Source organism: Heliangelus exortis, chromosome 3, assembly GCF_036169615.1.
Source record: "Heliangelus exortis chromosome 3, bHelExo1.hap1, whole genome shotgun sequence".
Classification (NCBI taxonomy): domain Eukaryota; kingdom Metazoa; phylum Chordata; class Aves; order Apodiformes; family Trochilidae; genus Heliangelus; species Heliangelus exortis.
Window position 1 is genome coordinate 10,918,574 of NC_092424.1, and position 17,483 is coordinate 10,936,056.

The following is a 17,483-nucleotide window of genomic DNA, read 5'->3' on the forward strand; positions in this document are numbered from 1 at the left end:
TACTGTGCTCGCTTATTTCATCTTTTGATTACAGTCCAGGTAAATGCTATCCAAACTTCTACTAGCTACACCAACTCTTAATTGTATAGAATGTTTGTTATTAAGCTACTTTGTGATCTTGAGGTTGTGAGGGTCTGTAAATTAGCTGGTTTAATGTAATACTATGTTTCCAGTGGTATTTCTCACTGACCTGTCACTATTTGTTAGCATATACACTTTCAATTTTTTCTTATACGCACTTTGTACTGTAAACATTTTCTTCATTTATTGAGTTTAACTTTCCTTCATTATAACCAATGGATTGGCTCAGCTACATTGTCCCTCATGTTTTGGATAGTAACTCTACACACAACTGGAAATAAGTGCTTTTGGGAATTCTTAGCTGAAAAGACATTAAAACCAAGACCATAAGTTTAAGACACTGAAACATTAAGTCTAACATTAAGTCTTTAAAAAAATGAAATGGGCCTGATTTTTTTTCCACCAAAGAACTGCAATAAATTGAATTTTCAGGGCCAGAAGTATGTGTGAAATGGTACTGTGACTGGTCTGGGACTGTCCACTTAGGAGACTGGGCTTTGGATAACCTGCTGCATGAGCAGGGCTGTCCTAAATAACAGGGAGGTCCTGGGAGCAGCAAATGAGAAGCAGAAGCTCAAAGGCTGAATATCATGTGTGCAGGAAGACTGCACTTGAGATGAAGTAAAGTGTGGTGATGAAAATGATGGCATTCTAGCAAGAAAGATGGCTGGATCACAGATGTCAGAAAAAGAACTGCAAGCAGGGAAGTGGCAGGGAATGTTCCTTAGCTTGATAAATTGACATTCGTTTTAGAAAAGAAAAGTATGTTGTATTTCTGAAGTTTGAAATCCTCTCTGATCATACAGATGACTGCCTCTTCATAGCAAATGAATCAAGAAATTATATTCTGTTTGGTGCAGCAGTTGGGCTCACACTTGATATCATCGATAGTTGAAGGATTATGCATATGATTTAAACAACTTTACTTCAGGACTGCCTTGTAAAAGACTGGATTGGAACATACCGGATGAATAGAAAGGTGGAGCATGGAGTAGGTGATAAGTTCATATCTTCCATACAGGGCACAGAAGAAAAAAAAAATCCCTGAGGGTCCTTATTTTGAAGATCTGAAGCTATCTGTTTTTCTTCATACCATTAATCTCAGAGGAGATCAGATGAACTTCTCTTGCAGGACCCTGGATGATCCCCAGCCCACATCTGTCCTCTGGGTTAGCTGTGGGCACAGTTTCTATGAGCAGGAGTGGGAGGGTGTGTGACTAATCCTGTTTTCCCACTGCTGGAAATATTCTTTCTCAGCAGCATGTATAAAAACTAAAAATGGGCCCAATTAAAGTGGACTACACCAATAAACAGAGAACACACAGCAACAGATGAGTGATTATGTAGGGCAAACCAGTGTGGTAAGCAATTGAAGGCAATATACTCTACTAAATTTAGATCATATATTGTACACACAGGTAGGTGGTATGTACTCTGGTCAGCTACCTTGGACTTGTTTGCTATCATATTGGTTAGGTGTTCAGGTCCAAGCTGTTGTAAATTTTTTTGCTTCACAGTGCATACTGTCAAATAGGCTGCCTGGGGAGCTCACAGTTACAGTCCCGTTTAAAGACAGAATTTTAAATTGTTTCTTTTCTCACTGTTCATTTATTCAGTTCTTTTCCACTGCCTACTGCTTTTGGAGCCTAGGCATGAGCAGAGCAATCTATGTTTAAATTGTTACTGCTGCAGTGTTGCAGAAGCTGTGTGGATCAGCTGAAGTGAATCACTAAAGTTACCTTATGATTTAAGGTAGTTATTTCTCATGCAATTAAAAGATGTTTGTGGCATAAACATATGACTGACCAGATTTACGTTCTCTCTGCTGGGGAAAAAAAAACACCATCAGAATTTATGTAAGCATTCAACATTTTGCATGACAGGCTTTTTAAACCTTGTGAATGTAAAGCAATAATCACTCTAGGGCAAGATTAGTTAGGTTTTTTTGTAGCATGCTCATAACAACTACAAAACCCACAACAATGATAGATAACTGAACGGTAGAGAGATTTTTAAACAGCTGTGAGGATTTTTTCAATAAGATTTTTTTATCTAATTACTTTTCAACTGCTGCTGCTAAATGTTGAATATTATTGTTATCCCTCTATTCTATATGTGAGTACTTGGAGTGCATTCAACATAAATGTGATTATAAGACAATCTGTTACAAGCTGCAGTGTTGGCACGTCTTGTTATAAAACTATTCCTTCCACTACTAGGTGCTCTTTGTTTTCATCTTGCTAAACTCTAACCCCTTGTGGCACTTCAAATTGGGATTTTTGCACCTTTTGAGAAAATCTTTAGATAAAATTGTTCAGCTGTTTCTGATAAGAACATCACAAGAACAGCTTTTTATTTGGCCAATTTTAAATAACATCAAGTAAAATTAGATAGCTGTTGTGTTCTGGTACATAGTTCTGAAGGCTTTTCATCAAGGGTTTCCTATTTTGCAAGGAAACATTCTTTGTTTCTTATTCCTTTAAGCGTTCACAGAAAATTATAAGCAAATCATAAGCATTTGAAAGTTTTCTGTACTGGAAGATGTAGATTTTCATATGTCTAAACACTTATAACTTAAAAGGTAAGCTGCACATTGCATCTTACCTGCAAAAGATGCTTCTGACAACCACAGACTGAGGCCAAGCACATATGCCAGCAACCTAGCAGGAGTTCTACAGTGCAGGAAGGAGAAATAAAGCTGCCATGAAGGATGTAGGATAACTGGAGATGCAGAGAATAAGATAAGGATTCAGTTTTGAGAAGAACCAGAAAACAGACAGAAACAAGAAGTCTGGAAGGATGGAGACCGATGCTTGATCTGCCCTTTCCTATTTTACACATTCCTAACCACCAGGACCCATTGTTTCACTAACACAACTTTAGTTCATTACTATGGAATAAATATGATATACATATATATAGCAATATCCTTTGTGTCCATTACAGGGTAGCAAAGGAGCATAGTCCCACACTGATTATTTTAAAAGAGAATTACCATGTAAATGCTTAGAACTGCATATCTTCTGCAATGAAAAACAAACAAACAATGTGCAACTTTATTAGCTTTATAAAGTGTGTGAGATACCAAGTCTGATTTAACAGTAACAGAGAGGCAGAAACATTTTGGCCATGTAGTGGGAAGAAAAAATTTTTTAAAATAAAATAGCTGGGCCTACACTAAATAGTGAGTTGAGTATAAAAGATGACTATTAGCACTATAGACACAGAGGGCTTGGTTTTCTAAAGGGATGAAACCTCTCTCTGCTTCTGGTTTAGCAGATCCTCAGAGCACAGTAAGTAGCCTTTTATGGCTTACAGCTCTACACTTCAATGCCACCTTATGTGCACACCTCTCTGAAATTCATGGAATACCTTCCTGGCAGAAGAAAGGTAAACACTGGCTTGCAGGAGTCCTGGAATTTCTTTAAATTACAAGTGCAGCAAATCAGCACAAATTTGGCAGAGAACTCCCTGCAGTGGTTCTGTATCACACTGTACTGTATCAGGGGAAGACTCTTTGCTAACAAAAATTTTCCTACCATTCAAGTTTGAATGAATCTATGCAATAGCTAAGACTATTCCAAAATATAGAAAAGTACTGAGAGCAGAGTTTGGAGAGAGAAGTGTGGTAAATCACTTTTACCTGGGAGATGCATAAGGCGAGGCATCTAGCTCCTATATAATCACTCAACTTCTTGATTATTTTCAGGGAAAAGAACCCCAGTGTTCAGTTTCACAGTATATGCAAAAAGAATGAGTTTCCACTTACAACAAATGTAAATATAATTTTTATATGTTAAATGTAAATATCATTGCTGTATTCTGGTATTTATTAAATTATCATATCTCTTTCTAATGAAAATTTTCAGAATCATTGCTAATACCCAATGTTCTACTTCCTACAATTTTGACCATCTAGTCCTGACATTTCGTAGTTCATGTATCATTCAATTAATCCTTTTTTTTTTTTTTTTTTTTTTTTTTTTTTTATGTGATAAAAGAAATAAAAATCTTTAGTTCAATTAAAATAAATAATGGATGGGGAGTAATATGCCAAGCATAGCATTTACCTCTGGCACAAAACCTATGCAGCTGTCAGATTCCCAACTCAAAACAACAAAATAAGTCGGATAAAATTCAGAATCCTTTACACCTCTCAAAGGCCTCCGCTAGTCTATAAATTTATGGGTTCTCACTTCACTTGTATAGATCAGAAAGAATTTGGTTGAGATTCTTTAATGGTTATTGCAGCCTAAAAGGCCTGAACAGGACTGGAGCCCTCTTTTCTAGATTGTACTCAAATTCAATCTACAAATATTACAGTCTTGGTGAGCAAAGTGAAGGGTTAAGAGTAATGACAGGTTGAAGCTCAGTGGTAAAGCCAAAAAAATACTGCACTAGGAGGCAGGATAAGGAGGTTACTGGCATTAATAGCTGAAACAGCCAAACAAAACATCATTCGGAATGATTATAATCCCTAAGGGAGCAGTAAGAGATGTTCTTTCAAAAGGTACAACAGAGAGCTTCAGGGAGACCTGGCAAAGATCTTATTAGGTCTTCTGGGCCCTTGGACTCTACTAATAAATACATTCTTAGCTTTCTTCCTCTGACTCCTTTTGCTCACTTCTCTGCTTCTTTTCTACAGATTATAATATACCCCTTTTATTGAATAGAAGTATAGAATTTACACATATAGCATCGTCCTGCAGTAGAAGGTTTTTTTCCAAAACATTTTTAGACAAGGTCAAGTTTGTTCACTCTGATAGCTTGTCTGTCAACTGAGCTTTTACTTGAAGGTAACATTTGTCTTCTCATTTAAATGTGAAAATTAGATCTAAAATCATGTCTGCACAGGAAGTATTATTTAGTTACTAAATGGTGAGTGCCATTAATATGGCCTTCATAAACCCTGAAATAGGCTGCTGCTCTTTTTCATTTCTGAAAACCTAGGCAACATGTGACTGGAGAGGTAGATTAAAGGTTTGTATTATCTAGCATCTATCCCATTTATAACAAGTTGTCATTTTTTCCCTCCTGTGGATGACAGATTTAATATTTTAGTGATGTTTTAAAATAATTGCACTTCATGTTGCCTCCTATTGCCCTATTTCCTTCTTCTCCATTCTTACTATTTTCAGCCTTTTTCTCCTTTCCTATCAATATTATATAAAAAATCCACAGTCTGCTTCCCACAGCTTCAGTTTAATCACAGGTCAGACAGAAGATTATTCATTTTTCTGCTCTATCACAATTTGAGCTGTGCACTATAATCAGCCTGGACACCTTGTGTCAGATGATATTTCCCACCTATGGTGATTTTATGGGATCTCTTCCTGCAGTCATCTCAATGTAGAAAAAAAAGGAATGCTGTCTGGTCTCCTGAAGTCTGCTTGGAGAAGGTCTGTCAGTCAGCTTGTGTTTCACAGATCATACAAAGATGTCTGTCTTCTAAATAAGAAAATGTGAATATAATGTATTAAAAATTGAAATTATGTTTTTCATATGACTTTATATACTGAATTTCACCAAATAATCGTATTTATAGGCATGGATGGTGTTTTCTATTTTTCAGGGGTTTTATAAAAGAATCAAACTTGATACTAAATTATTAATATAATATCAGGAAAATAAGCCCAGCAACCATACCATGCACTTTGGCTTGAGGATGAAATTTCAATCACCTGTGCCCAGTTCTGGATCCCCCAGCATAGAAAGGACAGGGAGTTCTGGGAACAAGTCCAAAGAAAGGCCACAAAAATGGTCAGAGGTCTGGAGCATCTCTTCTATGAGGACAGGCTGAGTGAGTTGGGGTTTTTCAGCCTGAAGAAAAGGAGGCTCTGGGCAGACCTTATAGTGCCTTTCCAGTACCTGAACGGGGCCTACAGGAAAGCTGGGGAGGGACTTCTTACAAGTGCACATAATGGTAAAAAAAGGGGTAATTGTTTTAGCCTGGAAGAGGCTAGATTTATGTTGGACACTAGGAAGAAATTCTTCACTGTGGTAGTGGTGAGACCACAAACTGGAGCAGTTTGCTCAGGGATGTTGTGGATGCCTCATTCCTGGAAGTGTTCAAAGTCAGGTTGGATGGGGATTTGAGCAACCTCATCTAGTGGGTGATGTCCCTGTTCATTGCAGGGGTGTTGGAATGAGATGATCTTTAAGGTCTCCTCCAACCCAAACCATTTATGAACTGTTCATATGAACTGCTTCAGCAAGATTTCACTTTGGGGCAAACAGCTTTATTTGCCCGTAGTGTAATACAGATTGTCAGAAATCACTGCTGACCTTGACTTTAATCAAGATGAATAAAAGCTTGATTGTGCTACACTAATTGATGTAATTCAGAATAAAAAGGTGCTGAAATCAATGTGATGATTGCCAAAGCTGGGAAAGCAGAATCACAGTAAACTGTATGTTTTCATGTGGTTTCCCCAGCTGGATCAACAAGTTTGGGTAAAACTTTCTGAGAAAAAAGTGTTTCATGGTGTACCTTGTGGTATGCACCAGGCTGATTTACTACAGCTTTGATTTCACCTAGGAATGTGGATTGTGTTTAAGAAAATAATTTCCAAATCACCTTTAAGAGCCCAGTGCCACTGAGGTGAAGGAAATAACATCAATGTTAAAAATATGAGTGATAACAGAAAGCTTCCAAGGTCACTTGTGGAATACTCTGATATAAAAGATTTTTAGTTGGACAATTACCAAAACATTGTGTTAAATTGTAGTTTCTTATACAACACTTTCCTTTTAAAAAAGTAGCAGTGAAAATTGGACAAAACCAATTTTCCAAAACCAAAATCTTACACTTTTACCACATGCAACTAGTTAACTACTAATCATTTTGTGTAGTTTTACAAACTGAAAATCTAGCCTTAGTTAACTAGACAAAATCTGGATTACAGACTAACATAAAATGAGTCTTATCTCCAAATTTAAAGAAAAAAATCAAACCCAAGGTGCATTTCCCTTATAACAGCATCCCACTGTGACCCTGATGTGCAGCACAGAAGTGGCTGCATATTATTAAAAAATACTTGTCATAAAGTGTTCAACAAGTACTTTGTTCTAACTGCCCATTTTAGGGGGCAAATTGCTGCAAAGTAGTCAAGGCTAGACAATCACTAACGCTGTTTAACTATGAAAGGTTTTTTTTCATAGATGAGACACCTCAAAAGTCTGTGTCTAGATTTTACTTAACTTGGTATAGCATTAATGATCATACCATGGATTTAGTCTGCAAAACTAATACTTTGAAGGAGTTAGGGAAAACCTGAATACTGATTAACTAGCAACTGCTCAAAAACTATTTCTCAATTCATTGGTAGCATGATGGAAAACCAAGGCATAATTAAATGTGAGATGTGTAGATAATAAAACATTTAATTCAACAAGGAGCAATAGAAACTCCTGCCTGCACCTTCTGGGTGCTATGTTGCAGCAAAGCATCTTTAAGAGCTTCCTCTGGCAGGAGGGGTGCCTTTCATGTTGTTAAACCACCAAGAGTGTATTCAGCTGGGACCAACTCACAGGAAAAGCACACAGAAAGATGGAAATACTGACAGAAGATCTGTTTATCTGCCATTGTATGAACAGTATGAACAAAGAACTCCTAGAATATTTTGCCTTTTGAAAAAACATACAGAAAAATAACTCTTTTTAGACCAAATTGATACAGTCTATATCAGCATAGCATTCTCAAGTCTACAAGCAGTATTATTTCATATAAATAAAGTATCAGCCTACTTAAAGGGACAGTGCTAAGATAGCACCATCACCATGTTCTACCCAGACTGAAAGTCAGCTCTCTGGCTATCTGTGTCACTATATAGCATTATAAAAAAAAAAATAAAAAAATTTAAAATAGTTTAAAAATCGACTGGCTCAAGATATCAGCTTGCTTACTATAGGAAATTAATGTACGCTGGACATAGCTTTCCATGGAGTCAGTGGAAGAACAAAAGAACAGATAGAAAGTACATGAGAAGTACCTGGCTTTGGAGATTGTGTTTATAGAGTCTGAGGAAAGAAAAAAAACTTCAGAAGGAAAAGTGGCAGTAGACACTATGTGAAGAGCATTATGCAGTGGGAATGGGAAGCCAACAAACAGCACTTGGATTGTGTTACAATTTGATGTAACTTACAATTTTGGATCTGGGAGATCTAAATCCAACCACCAAGGCTCAGGTGCAACCATAAAGATTTGACAAATAACACAGCAAACTGATATAAGCCTGTGATGGGATAGGAAACATGTTGTGAGGCAAAAGAGAAAGAGAAGGAAAGGGAAGAGGAAAAGTATGAAAGAGGGAGAAAAAGAGTGAGAGAAAGACAGAGATACCACCACCTGTGGACCCAGCAGCATCTGGCAATCTTTCTTCTTCAGGATGAAGATCCAGTTCCAGACAGGGCCAAGGTCTGGTGCACGGTGGTGGGTCAGTGGTAGGTGACAACAAAGGAACACAACACTGTTCCTTATTTACACCAGGTTTCCCACTGCTCTCAAGGCTGATTCAGACCCCTGGAATCTCCCCTACCAGGAGGGTCTCCTCAGCCCACTGAAAAGGGCATTGTTTGACCAGCCCACGGTTGCTGGGGGCATCAGCTCCCTGCTGACTCCTCCTGGGTGAGAACCTTCACCCTATCTTTGCAGTCAGGGGGAATCTGCAAATCTGACAATTTGTTTTGCCAAATTGTCATCTGGGGCAAAGAAAATTCAAAACTCAACTGATTGGAGCCTCACAAAAGGTTAGCACACATGGTAGTGTATGTGGCATGTAAGGGAGATGTTCAGGAGTGGATTTTCATTTTGGCCATTCTGCTGGAAGTGGAATACAATTTCTGAGAGCCTCAGCTGAGGTTTCTGAGGTGTGCACAGGAGAACTGAATCTGCATTCATGCAATGTAAGTTCTGCCAATATTCTAGCACACGTTTCAGTTGAAAATATTCAATGTATTTTATGAATACAAATATATTTTACTCTATTTTTGGAAATCTGTTGTGAAACAGAAGTAAAACAGAAGAATTAAATTAAAATCATAACTCTCCACTATTTTGGGAATGAAGGGTTATTTTCTGCCAAGTGTTTCTGAAAGGCAAACCTTTATGTTTGTTTTTTGTTCCCAAAACAAAGTGAGTTGCTACAATGCATTAAGTAGAGCTGCAAGACATCTCCACAGCTTCAATTATTTATAAGTATTTTTATTTTCTCTTTCAAATGCAAAGTCCTTGACTGGAAGACTATGATCTATTACATAAATATTTTGGTGGATAGTATGAAGAGTGGTAAATATATGGAAGCCATTGTGACAAGGATAACACATAATAAATCCTTTTTAAATGAATATAGATGAACAGCACATATTCTCTCGTGCTGTGGAAAGTTTGTGCAGCCAGCTCAGAAAACTGGTCGTAATTCAAAAATATTTGTTTTTCTTTGTTTAAGAATTTATAACTGCCTGCATGCCATCCATTCTCAAGGCCCCTGACCCTAGGAGACCAGATCTAGCACAACTGTTATTTGAGAAACAGAAAGAGGGGGAAGAGAAAGGCAAGTCAAGTGATGTGCTGTCAAAGAGACACATCAGTGACCTCAGTGTTTCCTGCCATTGTCTTGTCTGCTAACAAAGAACTTCTTCACATTTCCCAGACTGTTGTGGCATTGGACAGCAGCAGCAGCTTTATGTCAACAAATGCTATGACTAATTTATTCAGTGTCACCCACTGAGGAAAGACCCACTTGGGCAACAAAACCACCAGCTGCTGTAATTTATTCTACTAGAGAATGGTTGTTTTTGTGGTCGAGGGAAGGACCATAAGGTCTCAGGAGTTGGCATATGTCCATGGGGCTACCCAAGGCAGGGATCAGATCTGGGGGATGAAGATGGCCACAACTTGGACTACAGAAATCTGTATGTGTGTATATATATATATATGTGTACATATATATATATATATACTTCACATCCTACATCAATCTGAAAAGCTCTGTCAAGAGTTGAAGAATAGGTCTGTCCACAGCCAGAACCCCTTCCACACTTTGGAGCAGAGATGGTCTTCACCATCTATAAACTGCTTTGGCCTAGAAAGCTGACTTTAAAAAAACATTTCCTCCAGATGATCAGTAAGACAGTGTGTCTTAAACCTGGACATCAGATCTGAAGCATGGAGAAATTATGAACTGTAAGCAGGCATCCAAACACATCTGGCATCTAGCAAAGAGGCTAGTTCCATTCTTCAGTTAAAAATAAAAATATATGCTGGAGCTCATAGTTGTGGAGAGTAGTGGAGCTGTGAATTTGTCCCCTGAATGAGTACATGAATAAATTTATGACACTTCAGACAGGTGGATACTATCCATCCTTCATTTTTGTGAGGTTATTTTACTGCTTATGTTTAGGCCAGCCGGTGTCCATCTGCAAGCTTTTATGATAATTTCCACACAGTTTGAAATTGACATTTCATCCTTCTATATATCAAGTCAAAATCTTGTTGATCATCTCTTCCCTTATTCTTTCCCAAAGTCATCACTTGTGTTCAGAAATGAGTAAGATTGCTTACGCAGAGCTCTGCTTTGGCAATGTCCTGGAGTCTTTAAGAGCTATTTTTCAGAACAAGCTGCAAGTTATGTTGCAAATGCTGATACTGAAGAGCCAGCACTTCCTGCCTCCTATTATCCCTGTGCTTATCCCTGAGACTTTTACTTCCATTAACAACATGATGCCTTTGGGAACTGAGTGCATTCTCATCAAGTTCATTCCCAAGTGAAGCCCTTGCAAGCTGCATTTAAGTACTGCTGACAAGACATTCTGTCACCCTCCAGTTTTAGGCTGCCCTCCATAATGATGATATATTCCTTTAAGATACCCATAATGGTGTAACCTGGAGTCCTGAGCTCTTCTGGTAATGGGGCTAGCTTTAAAAGCTGTTAGCAGTTGGTGTGCTCTGGTCTCTGCTAATAAAATGGTGTATGTGTCTCTCAGTTTAACATCACTTCAGCTGCACATATAGCAGTGATGGAATTAAAGTAGTGCTAATAATAGCAAGACAAAGAGATAAATAAAAAAAGTACTTATTGTAGTCACATATATAGGATGCATAGAAAAAGAGAACAAAAACATCCATCTTGACCTAAATACAATTCAAAACAGTGGACTGAATGCTGTTGGATGAGCTCTGTATGGATGTGAATTAGCAAGACTAGAAAAATGGTTCACCCTTCCCTGCTGGGAAAGGACAGGTGAGCTGCACAGGTTATTGTCACATCTCACTTCTTCAGCTACAGACACACACATGTGGGCACATCCCTCCACACTCCAATACATGGCTACCACACCCATGGTTTGCCATTACAGTTATTTAGTTGGGAAATGTGCACAAAAGGCAATAGGAAACCAACTGAACAGCCATTCTAATTCAGCTCCTGTTAATTTTCTTTGCAGTCTTGACTAACCTTGACTTTAGTAGCCATCCAGAAAGCAAGCAGAGTTTTACAGAGAAAAAGGGATATAGCGAAAGATTCCAGTCCTAATCATTTTATTGATTTGGGAAAATACAATATTAGTAGTTTTTTCCCTCCTAATCTTTTAGCTTGCAATTTTCTGTTTCTAGTAAATGCTATGCACATTTTCTCTTCTCATCCTCCACTACAAAGAATTAAACATTATTTTGGTTGCAAAAAACATTTTTAGGAAGGACCATGTATTAACACCTACCACCTAGGAAACTTGCAGTGAGAATGGCTCCAAAAGAGACAAAAAAAAAAAACCTCAATAAAGAAGGGGAAACGCTACATTACCAAGTTACTGCTGACCATTTCACTCTCAATGAGAGCCCTCTCTTAATGCACCAGATCTTCACAGCTGTGATATTACTCTCCATTTAAGCAAATGTAACAACCAAATGAACAATCGACTTGTTGGAACATGTTATCTGAGATTCAGAATTCAAAACTTTTGGTAACCAAGAAATTATATCAATTTTTTTAGTACTTTTATGTCCCAAAGGCAGCCTAGTATAACTTTTGTAAATACAGTAGTAATTGCTTCACAGTATAGAGGAAATCGCCTATAAGTATCCCAGAGAACCTACACCCCAACAAAATTACAGTAAAATTAACCAATTTAAAATAGTTTGTCTTCCCATCAATTGGAAAGAAAATATAATCCATTTTTAGTGTTGGAATTTAAAGAACAAGTCCCAGAAAACAGCCAAACACTTCAAAGGCAACATCCACTTCACACTTCTCTTAGCATCTTTTGCTTTCAATCTACCACTCAAACCCTGTTTTTGTGAGGTTTAAAAATACTTTTCAAATCTACTTACAGCTAGGTGAATCTTGCTGCCCCAGGTGCTAAACTGCAAATAGTTTTAAAGTCTCCTGGTTTTCAAACATCATGTTTCTTTCAAGAGCTGCTTTATCTCCAGCTGCAGCTACTTCAAAGACAGACAGCCATTTGAAGAATAGGCTGCAGCTGAAATCAGAAATACTTCTTGTAGTTTACATGCTGAACAAAGCATGATTTAGGCTTACAAGCACTTCCAGTATCTTTCTAGTGAAAGATAATTACTTACTGCTTTAAAACAAACAACCTACCTTGCTCTGATGAGTAGATGAATTTTAAGGACCTGTACAGTAAAGCTCTGTCTGTAGCTAGCCAAGCACTCTGCTGTTGCATTGGCCACTGGCTTTGCCTTTTATCTTCTGAAACCATCATCCTGAATCTCTGTTCACTCCCATAGGGGTCATTGGTTTCTGTCATAATAATTCAGGCTCATGTCAGACTTCTTGCTGACAAATTTATCACTATATATTTTCCCTATTTCTAACAGCATAGTTTCAATATAGAATGAAATAAAGGGTTAAGTCTTGCCTTTTTTTAATCCTAGGTCCTTATTTCTTTGGTCTCCAGTGAGATGGTCTGCATTTCTACTCATAGGACAGATGGATAATTGGTAAAGTGTTTACTTTTAAAATGAGTTTCAGTCTTTAAGGGTTGTCCTGCTCAGGATCAGTCCTGTTCAGCTTGTGGAAAACAAAATTTCAAATTAATTACTTGAATACAATAAAAAAGAGAGCAAAGTGATGCTAAACAAATGGGAAAGTTTTTCTTCCTTTTCTCCGTCAAGGCTGTGACAGGTGGGACAGTGGTGAAATATGTTATGCAATTATGGTATTTTTTCTTTTCAGATAAATTTTAGCTATAAATGTAGACTATTCTGAGAGCATTTCACAATATAAAAGAATGCAAATTTCCTAATGGAATGGTTTTAAAATTTAAATTTTTATAATGAAGATATTTAAATCCACTACTATTGTTTGTTCCTACCATAGTATTATCACCCATTAAAAATGCCTTCTGCTTTGACGTGAGGTGTCTTGACATGACTTCCTGTCATCTGTGAGTAGGTAAAGTAGGTATAGAAGTCATTTCAATAGCTGCTAAATATGTTGGAAGTGATTAATTGCAGTGCCATTAAATTATCATTCCAATGCATTTGGAAAGCCTAATTTGAGTGTAACTAGCGAGCAATACTGCAAGTCAAAAACAATTGACTGTGACAAAAGAACAGAGTAATGTTTTTAACTGGAACAATTATTATAATGGCTTTAAATTCTATTATTTAGGGGTTTTTAATGGCACTTCATAGTCTGAGCAATTATTGACTATTTATTAAATCAGTGGTTTTATTCCCCCTCTGTGTTTTTGAAAAGACAAGGGAAAAAAAGAAGGTTCAAGGCAACGTTTTTTTTTCCATCTGCAATCCCTTCACTAAATATAAATGAGTGCAATGTTAGGCTTTAAGCTGAAATGACCACTGTGTAAAACCTGTATGCTGCCTCTAATGTGCAGACCTCAAGGCTCGAATGGATTAGGTCTGGAGGCAGAGAAGAAAGAGATTGGCATAGCAGCACTGTTAAAACTTCTGTATTTTAGACACTTGCTCCTTGGAGTTATTCTGAAACAACAGCCAGATGCTGGGGTTCACTGAACAGTGTATGAAAAAATTAAAAAGAGATGCTTAAATTTCAAGCCCCTTAATGAGAGAACTAGTTGCAGCTAATCAATAAGGCAATACTGAGAATAAAGTGTTTAAAATCCCACACTTCTCCAGGGATTCAGTTTTTTCATTTTCCTTCAGGATCCATAATCTTCAGGGTTTTACTGGAATCTGGTATTTTTTTCTTTATTTAGTGTTATTTTCAACCTAATGGTGTTAAGGCTGTGACAGAAACAGCCCCTTTGTTGACTTCTGCTCCTCCGAGGCTTCATTTGGACTGTGGCTTGGGTTGCAGTTGTACACATCTCTGCTCTGCCCATCTGCTATCAGTTAACTGAGACTGCATTTATTTTGGCCAGAATGGGACAGAGTTACCATTTTCTTCATCCAGGGCCAGTCTCAAACCTAACATCTCAGGCATCTCATCCTTGAAATTATCTCCATGACAATGAAGTAGAAATGGTACCAGTGGGTGTCTCCCAGAAGACATCCAAGCCAACCTCCAATTTCCATGGTATTTTTAAATCTTGCATACCATTTTTTGTAATATTTATCTAGACTGTTCTTTCTTAGACCTGAAAGAAAGAAGAAAGGGATGCTTCTTTGTATATGTCTGATTTTCCTGGAGTCCAAAACATATTTTCTGAGTTAGGTATATTCTGTCCAGCCCATGCTAATACTTGAAGCTCAGGCAATCATAAAACCTTGAACCTTGAAGTCTGGGTAAATACATTGGATTATCTTTGCCCAGTTAATTTAAATGAATGTGAACAAATTGTAGCAGAGGGAAGTGGAACATCTTAAGGTCACCTAATGACCAAGCAACAGAGGTGTCAGAAAAAGGTGGTTTAATATAGATTTATAAAAGCATCACCTAACAGAATTCAGTGACAACTTTCACTCTTTTATGTACTATGTGGAAGGAACATGTAGGAGTTGAAACTGGACTGGAATTCTTTACCCAAGGATCAGAGAAAATTATTTATACAGTGATAGGCAAGATTGGGCAGGTCTGATTTGCACAGGGATCAGGGAGAAGAATGAGGAAAACCCTCCCACTGAGTCACAAGGTTCAGAATGGAATCCCTTATTTATAGGTAGACTCTTTTTAATTTACATTTTACTCTTTGTCCATGGCAGTGGCATTTAGTGACTGAATTACACACAGAAAAATATTCAGGCAGAGTTTACTCTCATTTCTGGCATGTATTTTATTTTGGAGTAATCTGGAGTGGGAGAGAAAATGAGTGGCTCTCAAGATGGACCTGAGAAGATTGAAAGTTCTTGTGTGCTTCACACCCCAAGGTTTTGTCTCACCTCTGGTAATACATTCAATCTCAGAAATTAAAACTGTATTAAAGCATATCCCTGTTTACTGTTGATAAACTGATGTCAAAACAAAGGTCTTTCCGAAACTGAAGTGACCACTTCTCATATCGTGATATCTAATGTTGCATCATTTTCAAGATCCTTCGTGTATTTAAAGAGGAATTATTTTAAAATATCGCTTCACCTTTTTTAAAGCAAGCGTATGACTTTCATCTAGGTATTAAAAGATTCTCAGAATGTCCAAGACTAGCACTGCCAGAAGATACTTCTACCAGCTTCTCCTCAGTATTGACACAGCTGTATTAATGAAGCTACTGGACTTCCCATGTAAATGAACACTGGATATATATCTGGGATTTTTCCAGTTTCCCCAGTTGTGTTATTCAAGATGCTGCTCTGGTTGACTCTAGAAAACAGCAGTTAGTAGAAGAAGTGGTCCCTTTTAATTTTTCCTTTCAACTGGATGTGACACTTTTGGGTACTTCTTTTTCTTCTGTAATTGTGCTAAACACAGCAAAACAATGGGGCAGTCACTATCATTGCTTTCAGTAGGGACCTAAAATACCTGTGCATTATGGCAAGCTACTCTTATTCCTGCTGTCAAATATAAAAGCAGATGATTTGTTCAGAATTTAAAGGAAAAAGGTAAGAATATTTTCCTATATAATTACCATAACATAAATAAGGAGAGTATTCAAAAAAACCTGAAGCCTCACACTCTGCAATGATAATAAATCACACACTTAACCTGAACAGTGTGTGCTTCACCTTTCACACTATGCTAGACTGACTTCTAAACAGGCCATTTATTTAATTTCCTTTAGAACAGACTCAACAATGCACTTACAGGCCACTTTTTGCATACAAAGATCTTCTAGCTCAGCTGAGAGCTTAAAAAAAATCTTACTGTACCATGCTAAATCCAAAATAAACTATCTCTGGCTAAGGGGCTGAAGCTCAAATGCAGAACTCCGCTTTGGATTCTGGTAAGGTTGTTTCATTAGTCAGTTTGGTTCTGCTGGCAAATTTTCAGTTAAAGAACATTTATCTCTGTAATGAAGGAAAGGAAAACCCATAAAGACTGCTACACCTTTGCCTGAAATAAACACAGATGAAAAATAACCACAGACTAAGTATGTTTTGTACAACTAGAGGAACATGTTGTTCCCTTGACTCTGTCTTCAGTAGTAGGAGACATCTGTGTCACTTTCTGTTCAGGGAAATGCCTCTGATTTAAAGGAATGCTGCAAGTACACACTTTGGCTCTTCTGATCCCTCTGAAAAATGAAGTTGGAGTAAGCTTGGAAGTAAAGCATTCTGCCACAAGTTATTCTTTAGTTCATGAAAATGTGTTTTGTTGAATTACTGTTATTATGGGGATAGGGGTGGCCCTAAAGTTTACATTTTGTTTCTCTATCAGCTTCCTTGCTGCCTTAGGATATAGAGCACTCTATAGTGTCTGTCCTGGGTCTTTTGTCCTGTGCAGTGGAGGTAGACAAGGAAGAGCCTCTGCTCACTTTTGGGCTTTGTGTCTCTGGAAGATGTAGACTTGCACTCATAAATCAAGACAATTATAGATGGAAACGATGCTGGACTGTTTCCTACTAGTTTTCAGTCAGGGGGAGTGTGAGTTTAGTTTTAGATAATTCAAGTAGCAGGGATCCTTCCACTATCTGTGAATAACATATTCCATAAAACTCACTAGTAGGAATTCTTCCCAGAATATTCAACCTAATATTTCTCTCATCAGTTTCATCATGTACTCAGGCTGAAGATTTTTACTGTTTAAAAACTAAATATATTTCTATTCCTTCATGTGTGTATTCTTTAACTACTAGTAAGCATTTCTCTCATATTAAATAGCCAACTTTCAAAATTTTAAAGCTTTCAAATCACTTCAGATACCATTCTAAGTATCCTCCTGTTTTGGGGGGATAGTCCACTCTCATGCAATTACAGTCTGCAGAGGCCTAGATGGAACCCAATTTATTGTTACCATTCCCATTCCTGATGAGAAACTCCATTCCCAGCCCAATATGGGGAACTACAGCTACAGACACTGAATAGTCAT